This window comes from Leuciscus leuciscus (genome assembly GCF_965113295.1).
Source record: "Leuciscus leuciscus genome assembly, chromosome: 15".
In the NCBI taxonomy this organism is placed as follows: Eukaryota; Metazoa; Chordata; class Actinopteri; order Cypriniformes; family Leuciscidae; genus Leuciscus; species Leuciscus leuciscus.
In genome coordinates, this window is record NC_138739.1 from 6,828,611 (window position 1) to 6,843,136 (window position 14,526).

At 40.0% G+C, this 14,526-nt stretch overlaps 1 protein-coding gene and 1 long non-coding RNA gene across 2 annotated transcripts in view; one reads left to right on the forward strand and one right to left on the reverse strand.

Annotated features, from left to right (window-relative positions):
* LOC309474951 (uncharacterized protein) overlaps positions 1-14,526 on the reverse strand; it is a gene marked incomplete at both ends in the record, with an annotated part of 355,810 nt that overhangs the window by 221,068 nt on the left and 120,216 nt on the right. The gene's annotated exons all lie outside the window — the stretch shown is intronic.
* The window catches only part of LOC309476450, a 115,940-nt gene that overhangs the window by 54,745 nt on the left and 46,669 nt on the right, over positions 1-14,526 (forward strand). The window lies entirely within an intron of this gene.

A 14,526-nucleotide genomic window follows, 5' to 3' on the forward strand; every position in this document is an offset into this window, starting at 1 on the left:
AGCACACCTTTTAACCAATTTTAACTAACATGAACTCTATTTATGAACTTTTCTTCTTTTGTGTGTGTGTGTTACACTGTTAATGATCTTTTATACTCTGTAACTTATAGGAATTTTGTACAGGGCTACACAAATAAATAAATAAAAGCTGAGAAGAGGAAAGAAATATAAGTATTTTAGAAGGACAGGGGAATCACCCAATCACTGATTGTGCTGCAGTGACAGACACTTCAATGAGCCAATAGCAGCAGCGCATTCAGGGCGCGCGGGCGCCTCTGTCAGTGTGAGGCTGAGCAGCAGACGAGAGAGAGCGAGTCAGAGAACGCAGCGATCTCCAGGAACTCCCCGCATTAAGTAATAGATTTAGAGCGAAAAGAGGCCGAATATAATGAAAGGTTTGGATATTTAAGTGAATACGATAACTTTGAGAAGTTGTCGTCGGAGTGAGAAGAGGACGAGGCAAATATTAAGAAATAGAGGCTGATGCAGACCCACGCAACAACATAAAAGCCCTGCGTATGAACGCAGCTTGAAAATGAAATTGCTTGAATATACACAATTTTCTTGCCTTGGTGAGTCCTACTTAAAATATCAACTTGATAATATAAGCAAACTGCAGCGAACTGATATGGGTTTGATATTAGTGTGTGCGTGCACAGCGGGAAAGCCAGTGCTAATTTGCACGTGGGCTAAAGCTAGTCAAATGTGAAAATGCTAACGAGTTAATAAAGTATGACAAAGTTTGATATTTAAGTGTCAACGTGTTTAATAAGTTGAAATGTTGAGTTAATGTGTGCTTTAAAGTACATACAAATGATTTGTTCATGAGTGTATTGAGTATTGATTGTGTGTTTCTACAAGGCTGGGTTTTTTGAGAGATTGTGATCATCTTCAAAAGTTTTCCTGTTCTATACCCAGGGACGGATTATGGCGATGATGTGCCCTGGGCACGGATGTCTCAAAGGCCCCCTTCACCAATTTTTTGGACAACAGTGTTGCACCTGTATGCACAGGCGCCGCAATAGGGCAGGCAAGCCAGGCATTTCATGGGGGGCCCCGAGGGCTGATCATTTAAACAATCATAAATGTTATAAAGACGCAGAAACATCTCTGCATCCCCCTTAGTGGGGCCCCTCTCTCGTTACGCTCGTTATGCTTTTACCTTTTTCAAACTGGTGCAGCACTTACTCGCGGTTGCTAGAAAATGCATGATTTGTTAAACATGAAAAGGACTTATCCGTCTGGCATGGCAGCTCGCTCTAACTTTAACCTAGATAAATGCATATCCAAAGTGTTTGTGCGGAGTGTGCAGCGCGCACTGCATGGCAGGCGTCGGCGCGAACACTTGCAGTTTCCTATCAACAGTGGAAACAACTTGAAATACTCAATCTTTCCTGGTCATATACAGAAAAGAATAATGCATCAGTCGCAAGTAGCTACTTTTATTTTCGTAAACTCATAATAACAAGAAAACGTTGTGCTTTTGTAAAATAAAATAAAAAAACAGGGCGCGCTTTCATGGTCTCCGTGGCGTGAACTGGAGCGCGTCTCAAAAATGAACTGAAACACAGTGTATAGCCTCACAGACATGATGAATATTTCTATATAAAGCTTGAAATGTCCACTTTTAAATGAAAAAATTTGAATCGAAAGCAAATACCGGCTGATTAGGCTGATATGATATGAAAGGTGCATTTCTCTCTAAAGGCGCATCCATTTTACAGCGGAGATATAGATATGTTTGCAGCCGACACTGATTTAAAAATATATATTTTTACACAATAAAAATGGCTATTTAAAAAAAAAAAAAAAAAAAAATGTAGACATATTATCATTAGCCTGCTTTTGCCGGTGCTTTGCGGCAAGATTTATGCATGAAATTAATATTAACGTGAGATTAGTCGACTAGAAAAATGTTTAGTCAATGGCAATTCTAATCAATGCATTTAGGCTAGTTGACATTTATTTAATTAGTAATTCTAGTATCCAGGTCTTTACGTTAAATTAGTTGAGTTAACAATTAGTTAATGAACTAAAATAATAAAACAAAGATTAAATGAAGATGCTATATAGCATTGCTTGTTCCACCACAAAAGACACTTTTTAAGGAGACAATCCGTTACACATTTAAAGATTTACTGTATCTTGATGATTGTTGTATTGTATTTTATCTTCTGTTATAAAGATGAAGATTGACATTTCGTTAAAAAAATAAGCCCATAGGTTTTAAACTCATTTTTGTTTTGGTTTTTGAGTAACCGTCTTCTACGCGTGACTTTTATATTACGCAATGCTTTTCACTCGCCTCTAGATGTCCCTCTCAACAGCGCGGCAATACATTAAAATTATTTATTAGATTTATTTACAAGTTAATACTTTGCAACTTCAAAAAAAAAAAAAAAAAAAAAATCATTGTAGCAGCTGGGACCTATAGAAGCTTGTTTCCGCCACTGAATAATAAATAAATAATAATTATTGCGACCCCCTATAAAGTCGCAATTGCGTGTTATAAAGTCAGAATTGTGAGATATAAACTATTCTGAGGTAAAAAAAAAAAAAAAAGTCCGTCTTTTTTTCCCTTAGAATTGGACTTTTTATCTCACAATTGCGACATCTCGCAATTCTGACTTTATTTCTCAGAGATTTAAAGTCAGAATTGCGTGAAATAAAGTCGCAATTGCGTGTTATAAAGTCAGAATTGCGTGATATAAAGTCGCAATTGTGAGAAAAAAGTCAGAATTCTGACTTTATAACACGCAATTGCGACTTTATTTCACGCAATTCTGACTTTAAATCTCTGAGAAATAAAGTCAGAATTGCGAGATGTCGCAATTGTGAGATAAAAAGTCGCAATTATCTTTTAAAATGTTTTATTTTGTGGCGGAAACAAGCTTCCATAGCAGAGGTGGGTAGTAACTTTCTTCGTTACATTTACTTGAGTACTTTTTTGGAAAAAATTTACTTTTAAGAGTAGATTTGAATGTGGGTACTTTTACTTTAACTCGAGTAAATTTCTAATGAAAAAACTGTACTTTTACTTCGTTACGTTGGGCGACGTTCCTCTCGTTACTTTATTTTAATGCAATATGTGTTGTTAAATGCGTCGTTTATTCCAAGCGCGCTGTATCTTTTTTTTTCTGGGCTTGAGCGATGCTCAATTCACAAATGAATCACTCTTTTGAGTCGATTCTGTTCAAAGACTTCATCAAACAAGTTGGCAGATCTGTCTAAATCGGTTCGCGAATCAGTTTGAATGATTCAGTTCCTGATTCTGTTCAGTTCCTGCACGCACTGAATAATCTGAAGCGATTTCAATTCACACTGGACTCGGAGTCGTAACAGGAAGATTTAAGAACATCAAGAGCGTTAGATGAAGTGGCCTTGGACCTACAGTAGCCTACAGTCAAGTGAGAGCAAATCTTCAAATGCATCATATTTTTGCCAGCGATGAAGATCTTTATTAGTTGAACATCTTCGTTTGCTGTCTGTGAATGAATGATTCCACAGGACGATATTCGATTTCATTTCACTCAGGTAATACATTTAGCAACCAAACTGATTATTACGCCACGATACTAGAAAGTATGACATTACCCGTTTTTTGGACATATACGTTAATTTACATTAAATAAAGCTACCATTGTTCACAGTTTATGAACACCCGCCATCCTGCGGTAGTTTGTGTGTATTGTTGCGCAGTGGCGTGCGAACTCGACTTGAAAACTAATGCCTTTGCCTGCCGTAGACACAGTTAACCAGTTGAAACATGCTTGCAGAAATATACATTTGATTATATTTTGGAGAACAATCAGAAGAAGATCTGTCGATGTACTTTGATTTTTTTTACTAAAGCAGTAGGCCTATATGAAATAGGGCTGTACTCAACCAAAGAAAATCTTGGTCGACTGAAGTCCTGAAATTTTCGACGAAAAATGACGAAAAAAACAAACAAAAAACGTTAAATTAATTAGATGCGCACTGTGCGCAGTACTTGGTAGCCTTGTTGTCCGCCTAAATTAATTATAAATAAACATAAAAAACGAGTAGGCTATTTGTAGTATATTAAATCGTTTTTGACCTAATTATTTTGCACTGAAATGAGTCTGACAATCGAGTCTGTCGGCTCTGACAGCGTTGCATCACGTGCACCTGCGCAATATCATAGCTTATGATTTCCGAAAATAGTACTATGTTGTCAACTAGTGATATCATCACAAGAACTGTTGAGGAATATGCAACATAATTTAGACAATTATTTTTGTCATATGTTATAATAAAAAGTTATAACTGTCAGACACTATCATTTCACCGTGCATGTCCTCGCACCGAGCGAGGCTGAACATGAGCTCAGCTTCGCAGCTGAGACACGAATAGACTATTAACTTAAAGCTTTTACTCTTAATAAACACAAAAAGCACGTCCACTTTAATAAAAAAAGAATATTTATTAAACAAACCAGATCAAGAGCAGAAACTAAATAAAGTGCATAACTGAAAAATAAAGCATCCTAGGCTCAAAACTAACACAACCAACAGCACAGTGCAATTGCGCATTAGGCTCCAAATAAAAAGTAAAAAAGTTAGGTTATCACACTAAAACATTGAAATATGCAAATTCTGATATGTTCATATAGCCTACTCAAAACAGACAGGGCAAGCTAACGCAGACAAGTGAGCTTACCACTTTTAGATGATATGTCATGTTTGTCGTCGAGCTGTGGAAAACTGTTGCTTGCAAACTTTGCATTCGACCTTTTTCCTGTTATCAATTTTAACAAAATGCTGCCACACTGTCAATTTCTTTGTTGTTGACATGTTAGAAGAGGACTGACTATTAAACGCTCTCACAATTAAATAAATAATATTCAGCATCAAACCTTCTATAGTTATCGCTCTCTCTTGGGTTGGGCTAATCCAAAAAAGGTGAAAACAAGGGGGGTGTTCTGAAGACAGACTGTTACAGTGAAACAAGGGTACTCTGAAAACACCCCCATTAGCAGTTAGTGCTTTCCACCTGATGAAATGAGCGCGCCTCAGCGCGGCAAAACTGATGAAATAAACGCGGCAAAACTGATGAAATGAACGCGGCAAAAAATCGACCAATCAGAATTTTGGTCGAACCAGAACGTATCGACCAATTAATCGACTAATCGACTGGGACAGTACACCCCTAATATGAAATCAGATGTATTACCATACCTACCACCATTTAGTTGTTTTGTGTTATTTAAAGCAGGGGTTCTTAACCTTTTTGATGTCGGGGCCCAAATTTTACAGTACAAAGTGGCCCAGGGCCCATTCAAATATTAGCACTATTGATCTCACCCTTGGTTTGATTTGTATTCAATAACTAAATGAAATCCACTTGCAGTTTAACAGTTTATTATTCATGTGTATGTAAACCTGCACATACAACAAGATGCCAAACACACAACAATTCATGGAACAAATCAATCTGCATCCAGAACAAAGTTAAAGGCTCAAGTCAGGCATATTTAACACAAAAATCAGTTAGATTTGACAAATTTTACTTACAAAAAAATATAAAATGTATATAAATAAAAATAAATAAAATAAAAACAATAAAATGTGTTGCTAAAATAAATAAATTCAAAATAATATTTTTCAAATTAAATAAGTTGTAAATGAAAATTGAAATAAAGTACAAATGAAAAAATATAGCTTTATAATCTGCAAAATAATTTGATAATTGTTTCAGCAGTCTACATTTTTGCATGGCAGGACCTGAAGTTGCTCTTCATATCTGTTATAAATGAACAGTAACAGTCACAACAGTCCAATTTGAACAAGCTACAACTCCCAATGTTCCCCTCCGGACCGCACATATCCGCAGCAGCAGGTAAAACCAACTCCTCCGCTATCGTGAATGCTTTCTAAGGGGCCGATCACACCTGACGCGGTTTTTTATTTTTTTTTATTTTTTTTGCAGTGAGAGGCGCCTATTTTCAATTGGTTTCCTATGGCAGCGAGCGTTCTGCGCGCTGTTTATGTGCCTGCTGCGCCTCGGGTTTTTGAAGTTGGGGGAAAAAAGCAACTCGTCGTCATCGCGTTTTTTCCCACTGTCCAATCGAATGAATGGAGAGGCGGGCCTTCCGTTTTAGTGATGAAAGCTACAGTTGCATGAACGCCCGGAGAGTGCGATGGAGGATAAACTTGTGGTGCTCTCGCAGGTTACCAGGAGCTAAACGACTTCACGAACCGTAACTACCACAATGTTAACAGAAAGTAAATAAAGTTAATAAAAGGCACGGCAGATTTGACGTTTACTTGACTGACAGGACAGCTTTTTCAGTGGTTGCCTAGCAACATAAAAAATGCAGCGCACGGCTCGTTCTGTGTGATGGTAAGTGCTGTGCACCTCGCGTTTTCGAACCTGAAAAACGCGGCAGTGTGATCGGCCCCTAACTGAGGCATTACTGCCACTAGTGGTGGGATGGTGTATTGTAACTGTCTCATGGATAACAGTGGTCATTCTGGTGTCTTCAATTGATAACTTGTTTGGTCCCGCGGCCCTCGCGGCCCACAGGTGAAAAACGTAAAGTTTTTTGCGGCCCTCCAGGTGGCGCTCGCGGCCCAATGGTTAAGAATAGGTGATTTAAAGGACAAGTTCGGTATTTTACACTTAAAGCCCTGTTTACAGATCGTATCTGATGAAATAGAACGGTTAAGATTAAAATTTGGACACATGCTGCTGTCCCGAGAATTTTAGGTTTATTTCGCTTCCCCCCCCACCCCCACAATGGTTGTCTATATGCACTGGAAGATTCCGACCTAAAAACACATTAAACTTTCGTTTACAAAGACGTGAAACTCACCGAGTGGTCAGGGGTGTTCACTGAAATGTTCCCTCAAAAATCGCTGCAAAAGATGCTTTCCAACAGGTTTTATCGTAGTTTTTGTCCAACTCCATTGACTTGTATAGGACATGCTGTGAGACCGCAGCACCTTTACGGTATTACTCCGCCACTTCTTCTTCTGCTTCTTCTGTGTATTCAATGAAATGCCCGTGGTTTGCTTTGCAATTGGCAAAGGTGCATTATCGCCACCAACTGGGCTGAAGTGTCTATTATTCAAGCTCTCAACGGAAGAATCACGGGTGTGACGCGTTTGGCAAAATAGGTCCACAAAAGCGAAATAAACCTAAAATTCTCGGGACAGCAGCATGTGTCCAAATTTTAATCTTAACCGTTCTATTTCATCAGATACGATCTGTAAACAGGGCTTTAAGTGTAAAATACCGAACTTGTCCTTTAAAATATTTATAATATATCTTTTTTTTTAAACAATTCAATTTTTTTGAAAAAATGCAATTACCCGTTTCACCAGGGGGGGCAATGCTCCCCCTGCCCCCCGCAAACTCCGCGCCTGACTCTGTGTCGATAATTCACCCACCCGCTGTGCTGCCTTCCTCTCTCCAGTAGTCCTTTTTTTCTCCGCACCTTTCTTCTGATCCATTGGCCCATATTGAACCTCATACGAATGTGACCTAGGGCAGAGGTTTTCAAACCCTGGGTCGCGACCGAGACTTATAAAATGGGTCGCCAGGATGATTTAAGGAAAATATAATTAAATAAAAAAACAAAATTTGTTTTCATTAAATCATTGTCTATAGGCCTATATAAAAGAAAAACGCAAAATATGGCTATTTAAACACTTAATAGATTAATAAAACAAAAGAAAAAGCTGACAGCATGCTGCTGAGTTTGTTTCATTTCTGTGAGTCGCGGCGCCTCACAAACAAGTTGACGGAAAGGAAACCGAGACGGCAGTTTGTTTGTTTTCTTTATTTTACAAAAGTACAATGTTGTGTTTTATTGCGAGTGTACACAAATATAAATAAATACTCTGCAGTTTCAAATGATGTCCTGAACAAAATAACGGAGTATATTTTTATGATTCCATCGCGCCGACGCCTCACACACACACACAACGTATTCCAGCATTGCAATCTTGACATTGCAGCCGGTTCATTATCAAAATAAAATAGTCAACCTAACATAAAAATTACACTGCTCTGTTTAAATAGTCAGTAGCCTACAATTCGTGCCATTCAACATAAGCACCGCTCCACTGATGTTTCCAAGCACATTTTTGCGCATGTGAAGAGGGTGATTTTTTTATTTATTATTATTATTTTTTACAGTAGTACAAAGAAGTACAAAGAAGCCCACGGGCGTAATTTCATATGGGGACAGGGGGACATGTCCCCCCCACTTTTCAAAATCCAAAATCCCTTTTGCTATTTATTTATATAGTGTGCACGCGATGTTCCTGGACCTGGACGCGCGCATCGACATAGCTCCTCCGTGGTATCGTGGTTGCGGCACAGGCGATGAAACGCCAGAAACAACAACGGGTGACTTTAGCTGTCGTTATATGATCCCGCTCTTATTCATGCAAATGCTTTTAAACCGTTCATGTGCGACAAGACAAACAGGGCTCCAGACTAACTTTTCCACTGGTTGCACTGGTGCTACCAACTTTCTCAGTTGGTCGCACCAGCATATGATTTGGTCGCACCTTTTTTTTTTTTTTTTTTGCTACATGCCATGGGATTAATCAGTGCTGATGAATAGTGGTCTTAATCTACCCTAGTTTTGCACTGATGTAAAAAGACTAACAGTGACACAAGACCTCATGTTAGCGTTAGTTAGAAAAATGTTTTAATCTTTTAATTCTAAAAAAAAAAACTATTAAAAAAACATGTAGCCTATGTTCTTTAATGTTTGATTATAATTTTACTGTCTTCACATAGGGATTGGAATTGATAAGATTTTATCAATATCAATGCCACTGACGATTCTGCTTATCGATCTGATTCTTTAAAGATTCTCTTATCGATTCTTGATAGCACTGTGTGGAAAAATGTAGTCATATGCTTTTCAAAAAAGAAGTGGTTTTATTTATTTTAAAGCTTAAAACTGTATTTTTTATGTAATTTATGTATAGAACCTTATTGTAAAGTGTTACTGATTAGTTATACACCGATTCAGACATCTCCTGAGTTCAGTGTTGGAAAGATCAGTTGTTTTAACCATTCATTAAAATGAATCGGTTCAAAGGAGTCATTAGTTCGCGAATTGGACGTGTCATGCGCGTTGTGTGATTATCCCAGCAGTTAGGACATGGACATCCAAGATTTCTGTCAACACAGAAAACATTTCATCACTGGATAGTTTTTTTTGTTTAATTAAAGTGTTGTTTTATGTCAGCTGAATGTCCGGAACGCTTTTCAGAGAAGATAAGCACAATTCACACCCAGCGGTAATTCTGAAAAAAAAAAAATTAATCTCTGAATGCTCCACATGAAACTTTGGTCTTCCGACCTTTTACCACCATTTCGATTTATTTTGATTAATATGTGCGAGGGAGAGAGAGAGAGAGAGAGCAAGACAGCGCTTAGTTTGGAGACGGTGAAGTCTTGTTTACACTTCCGCCTGGCTCCGAAGAGAGAGAGTGCGCGCGCGCGCGTCCGCCTCTCTCTCTCTCTCTCTCTCTCTCTGCTCGTTCTTTCAGTTATAAACATGTCCTGTCACAAGCGCAGCAGTTCATCTACATTACTCACCGATCAAATAAGACTTTGGCGGGACAAAAATTCACTTTGGCGGGCACTAAAACAAGTTCAATGCAGGAAAATTCATGCGTGAATTTAACTGAGTAGTACATGACCATGCACTCGCACAAATGCGACCACATACAATTTTAACTCGCACATTCTCAAAAAATGGTCGCAGTCTGGAACCCTGACAAAAGAGAAAGCGCTGTCATTGAATGTCCTCCTGACACACACACACATACACACGACTAGGGATGGGACGATATGAAAATATTTATATCATTTTTTTTTTACAGTCTATTATTATAACACAGCGCACATCCATGTATCGCAACGGATGCGCACGCGCTCTCTCGTTTCATTCAAATACAACTTGCCGTCTTGCGTCTCCGTTCTTGGGCGATTGTTTTGTATGCTGTACAAAATGGATTTATAAACAGGTAAGATTTAAAACATTAATCTCAACTCAATATGTCCCCGTAATTGTGTGGTAAAAAAAAAAAAATTTCGGTATAATAAGTGTACAATGATAGTCTTGTTTGAACTAGTTCGTTCGTCTTTGGCTCAAAGCCACTTGCTGCGAACTTTTCTTCGCGGAAGCTTCACGTTTATTTCAAGTGAGTGAGATAAAATATTTCAACTCAAAACAACATTTTGTGCCCAATTATTTCCCAGACGTAGTTTATGGTAAGTTAACTTGCCTTGCGTTCGCTATAAACAGTGGATGATGGTCACACAAGAGGACTCGGCAGATTTGAAGTGTTTCCCCCTTATTGTAGTGACCATCCTCGATTAAGTTTCACTCAGGACTTTTGTAAAAGCCAAAATATGACCACACCTCAGAATTGGTCCTCTTAAAACGCTGAAAAATCTCCCGAGCACGGCCACTGCCTTTCGCCATTCCTTCTCGAATAAAAAACAACAACATTGCGCGCTGCGCCTGCATCAGACTGTTGCTGGCTGGACAGGATTTACAGTGAGTTACTAAAATCGCGATAATCAAACACGGGTTTAATGATAATTAAATTTTGAACGATAATACTAACCGTCAGTACATTTTATCGTGGTTTATAGTGAAACCGGTAATCGTCCCATCCCTACACACGACCCACCGATAAACGCGCGCCAGAATCGCACAGACTCGCCAGTATCAAGTTCTCTTACGCGCTAGAGCGAACAACATACATGTATGCCAAAATGTCCGTTTTGTCGAGTATCCTCACAAGAAAAGTCTTAAATGAGTTCAATAAAATCTTAAATGAAAGTAAAGAGTAGTGAGAGAATGGGATGCGTGAGATCGTCGCTGGTCCTAAAGTAGCAGCAGCTAATTCTCTCTGTCAGTTAACCAAAGTTAACCAAAGGACAAAGAAAACAGAGAAAATTAGGCAACTAACTGTTCTTGACTAAAGAATGCTTGTAGCTTTAATAAGGATTTATCTATATTTAGTTTATAATTTATGCAGTGCGGAATGTTTTGATAACCTTTTTCAATTTATGTGTATTTCATACCTGTAAGACAGGAAAGGCACAGGTAAATATGACATTTATAATGGGGTGTGTTTTAAGTTCACTTAAATTAAAAGTTGTTATATTTTTTGAAGCCTAATAAATGTTTTAAATTTGGGGGGATAATCATTTACATTTTTTTCTTAGAAGCCTATAATAAATAATAGTTTAGCATCCAAATAAATCGCAAATATGAAAAAAAAAAATGTATTCGAATGAGTTACGTGAGCCCAACGCCGCTTACTTTCACTTTAAATTATTTCGTTTTGGCTTGTTTATAGATATTTTTTTTTTCATTCTTGTTCTGTTCTGAATATCATTAAATATAAAGGATTTGTTGTGGAATATTTTTAGTGTATTTTTTAAGCATACAGCAAACGATAGTAGGCTATTAATTGGTTAAAATTCTTACAATGGTTAATGGTTAACTGGTTAATTAGCATCCCTTTAGCTAGATCAAAAGAGTGCAGAATCAACTTTGCGTTGCGATCGCGTCACGGATAAGCCACTGCACGTGCATCATCAAAAGCGGTTGTTAAGAAAAGTGCTGAGCTGAATTTTTGTGCCAGCTGTGCACAACAGATCACTTTTAAATGAGAATAAAGTCTATTGCGCGTTTAGCCCATTGTATTCTGTATGCTTGGCTTAAGAATAGGCCTATATAGGCCTATGGGTCGCGTCAAAAAAAAAAAAGTCGCTCTTGAAAAAGTTTGAAAACCACTGACCTAGGGTGACCATATTTTAGTTTTCAGAAAAGAGGACGGGGGCGTGGTTGAGGGGCGGGGTGTGGTTTGGGTAGGCGTGGTTGGGGGGTGAATGCTTGACAAATGCATTCACAACCTTGCAACTATGTTATTGTACTTTAATACATAAAGTAATACATCCTTTCCATTCAAAGTTTGGCCCCCAACAATAGAATACGATAAAAAAAATACAAAAAAGTTTAGCTTTGAACACCTTTTACATGACACTATTTATTTTCATGGCTATAGGTTAACAAAAAAAAAAATCTACTTCACTATTTCAGTAAAAAACTATTTCAATCCTCCTGATGTTCTCTTGTAGCCTATACTTTCCTTATGTGGGCTTCCAGGTCGCTAGCACCTTTATCAGACACTGACACGTACGTGTCAGCTTTGCAGTTCATGCATTCTGCTTTACACGGATCCCGACCGAAACGAAAACACGGGAATTTTCTCTGTAAATCATCTGTGAATTTACATTTGTGCTTTATTTATTTTTTACGCTGTTAGCTACTTGCATCTTATCTCGCACTTGACCATAAACTGAAGCGTCGAGTCACGCTGCTAAAATTCTGTGAACGTAAAGTCTGCCTACTTTGATTTGATTGGTCAGTTCAAATATTCTGACATTGACGAGCAGTGACAGACCAATGAGGCTGAGATGAACACACACAGACAGTCACACACACACACACACACGCCTCTGTTTTCTGACGTGCTTGCTGCGGATTGAGGAACGCGCTGATTATAACAAGACGGGGTGAAGCTGAAGCCGGTTTCATATGTTTTGTGTGCAAAAGCAAGCGTGTATTTAAAGTACATGCTTAATGGTCCCATGAAAAACGTTGAAAACCGGACATTTTCATGAATTTATAACCCCGGACGCCCCGGACAGTACGTAAAAAGTGGACATGTCCGGGCAAAAGAGGACATTTGGTCACCCTAACGTTACACGCTTCACTCACGCTAGCTTCAAACTCCATTCAGCTGAGTTCCAGACACTATTGTGTCCAAAAAGAGAAATTGTGTTCAAAATATAAAAGAAATACCACATTTGTGAAGAAATTCTTTAGTGAGAAAGCAAACGACACACCAGCTGAACAGCAAAACTAATCAGACAGAACTAGTCGATTCAGTGACAGAAGATACTGAGCAAATAATGACATTGTTATGATGAGGCAGGAATGAAGCGGAGAGCGAATCCATATGCAAGCATTACTTTAATAAAACACGAAATCCAGGCAGACAACAGAACACGAAACTCAGGACTTGAACAAGAAACAGGAAACGGCTACAACGACCGACAAACAACAACTGAAGCACAGAGGTTTAAATACAAATGCAAACAAGCTAAACAAGATAACAAGGGGGCGTGGTAAATAAGAAACACCTGGGGAGACTAATCAACATAATGGGGAACTGCTAAACACGGGAAAAAACAGAGGAACACAGACATGAATCATTACATAACCCCTCCCTTAAGAGTGTCTTCCAGACACTCCCCAGGAAACAATAGTCCAGGAGGGTGGTGGAGCGGAGGCGGACCCGGGGGGCGGGATGGAGGGCCAGGCCCGTGGAGCGGAAGAGGGCCTGGAGACTGCAGTAGTACGGGAGGCCAGGGCGGAGAAGGCAGTGCAGGCGACCAGGGCGGAGCAGGCAGTGCAGGCAACCAGGGCGGAGCAGGCCCTTCAGGTGGAGACGACCCTTCAGGCGGCCAGGGCGGAGATGACCCCTCAGGCGGAGACGACCCCCAGGGCGGAGGCAACCATTCAGGCGGCCAGGGCGGAGACGACCCTTCAGGCGGAGACGACCACCAGGGCGGAGACAACCATTCAGGCGGCCAGGGCGGAGACGACCCCTCAGGCGGAGACGACCCCCAGGGCGGAGACAACCATTCAGGCGGCCAGGGCGGAGACGACCCTTCAGGCGGCCATGGCGGAGCTGGCTGAAGAGGCGACCATGGTGGCGCGGCCTCCATGGTGGCGCGGCCTCCATGGTCCAATCGCGGGACCTACTCCCTTTAAAGCCTAAAATGTATTTTTGGCTTATGTGGATGAAAGACAACAACTCCCAGAATGCACTTGCTTCGCTGCCCTAGGAGGCCACTCCCAAGTCACGCCTACCGGTAAGAGAGCGCAGTTGAAAACAAGGCTTGGCTACTATTTGAGACTCCGTGATGAGTTTGCCAGGGATTTCGAGATCGCCCAAAATGTCCGGGATTCGGCTTTTGCGTTCTACAGTCGCCATTCATCATGTTTACTGTGGCGAGCAGGATGTGGCTGACGGCCGCGGGAGAATGGCGCGAGGCCGGTGGCGTCATTACTGAGGTTTAGGGTCTTGCATCTCTCACGGAGGAGCGGGAATTTTCTTGGCAATGGTAAAACGCACATCAACCGATCACTTGTTTAGCGTTCATGCAAACACTACATTCAGATTCACCAATCGGAATGAATTCAGTTGGATTGAAACAAAAGGTGTGCATGTAAACAATGAATGGCGACTGCAGAAAGCAAAAACCGAATCCCGGACATTTTGAACGATCTCGCCCGCCGGACAAGTCCGGAAAAAAGAGGATGGTAACCCCTACTACTCAGCTTTCTCCTACTACTCAGCTTTCTTCTACTACTCCGCTTTCTTCACAGAACAAAAGCCTGCTAGCTTAGCTTCCAAAGAAAGACGGCTGACACTGTGTGTACATTCT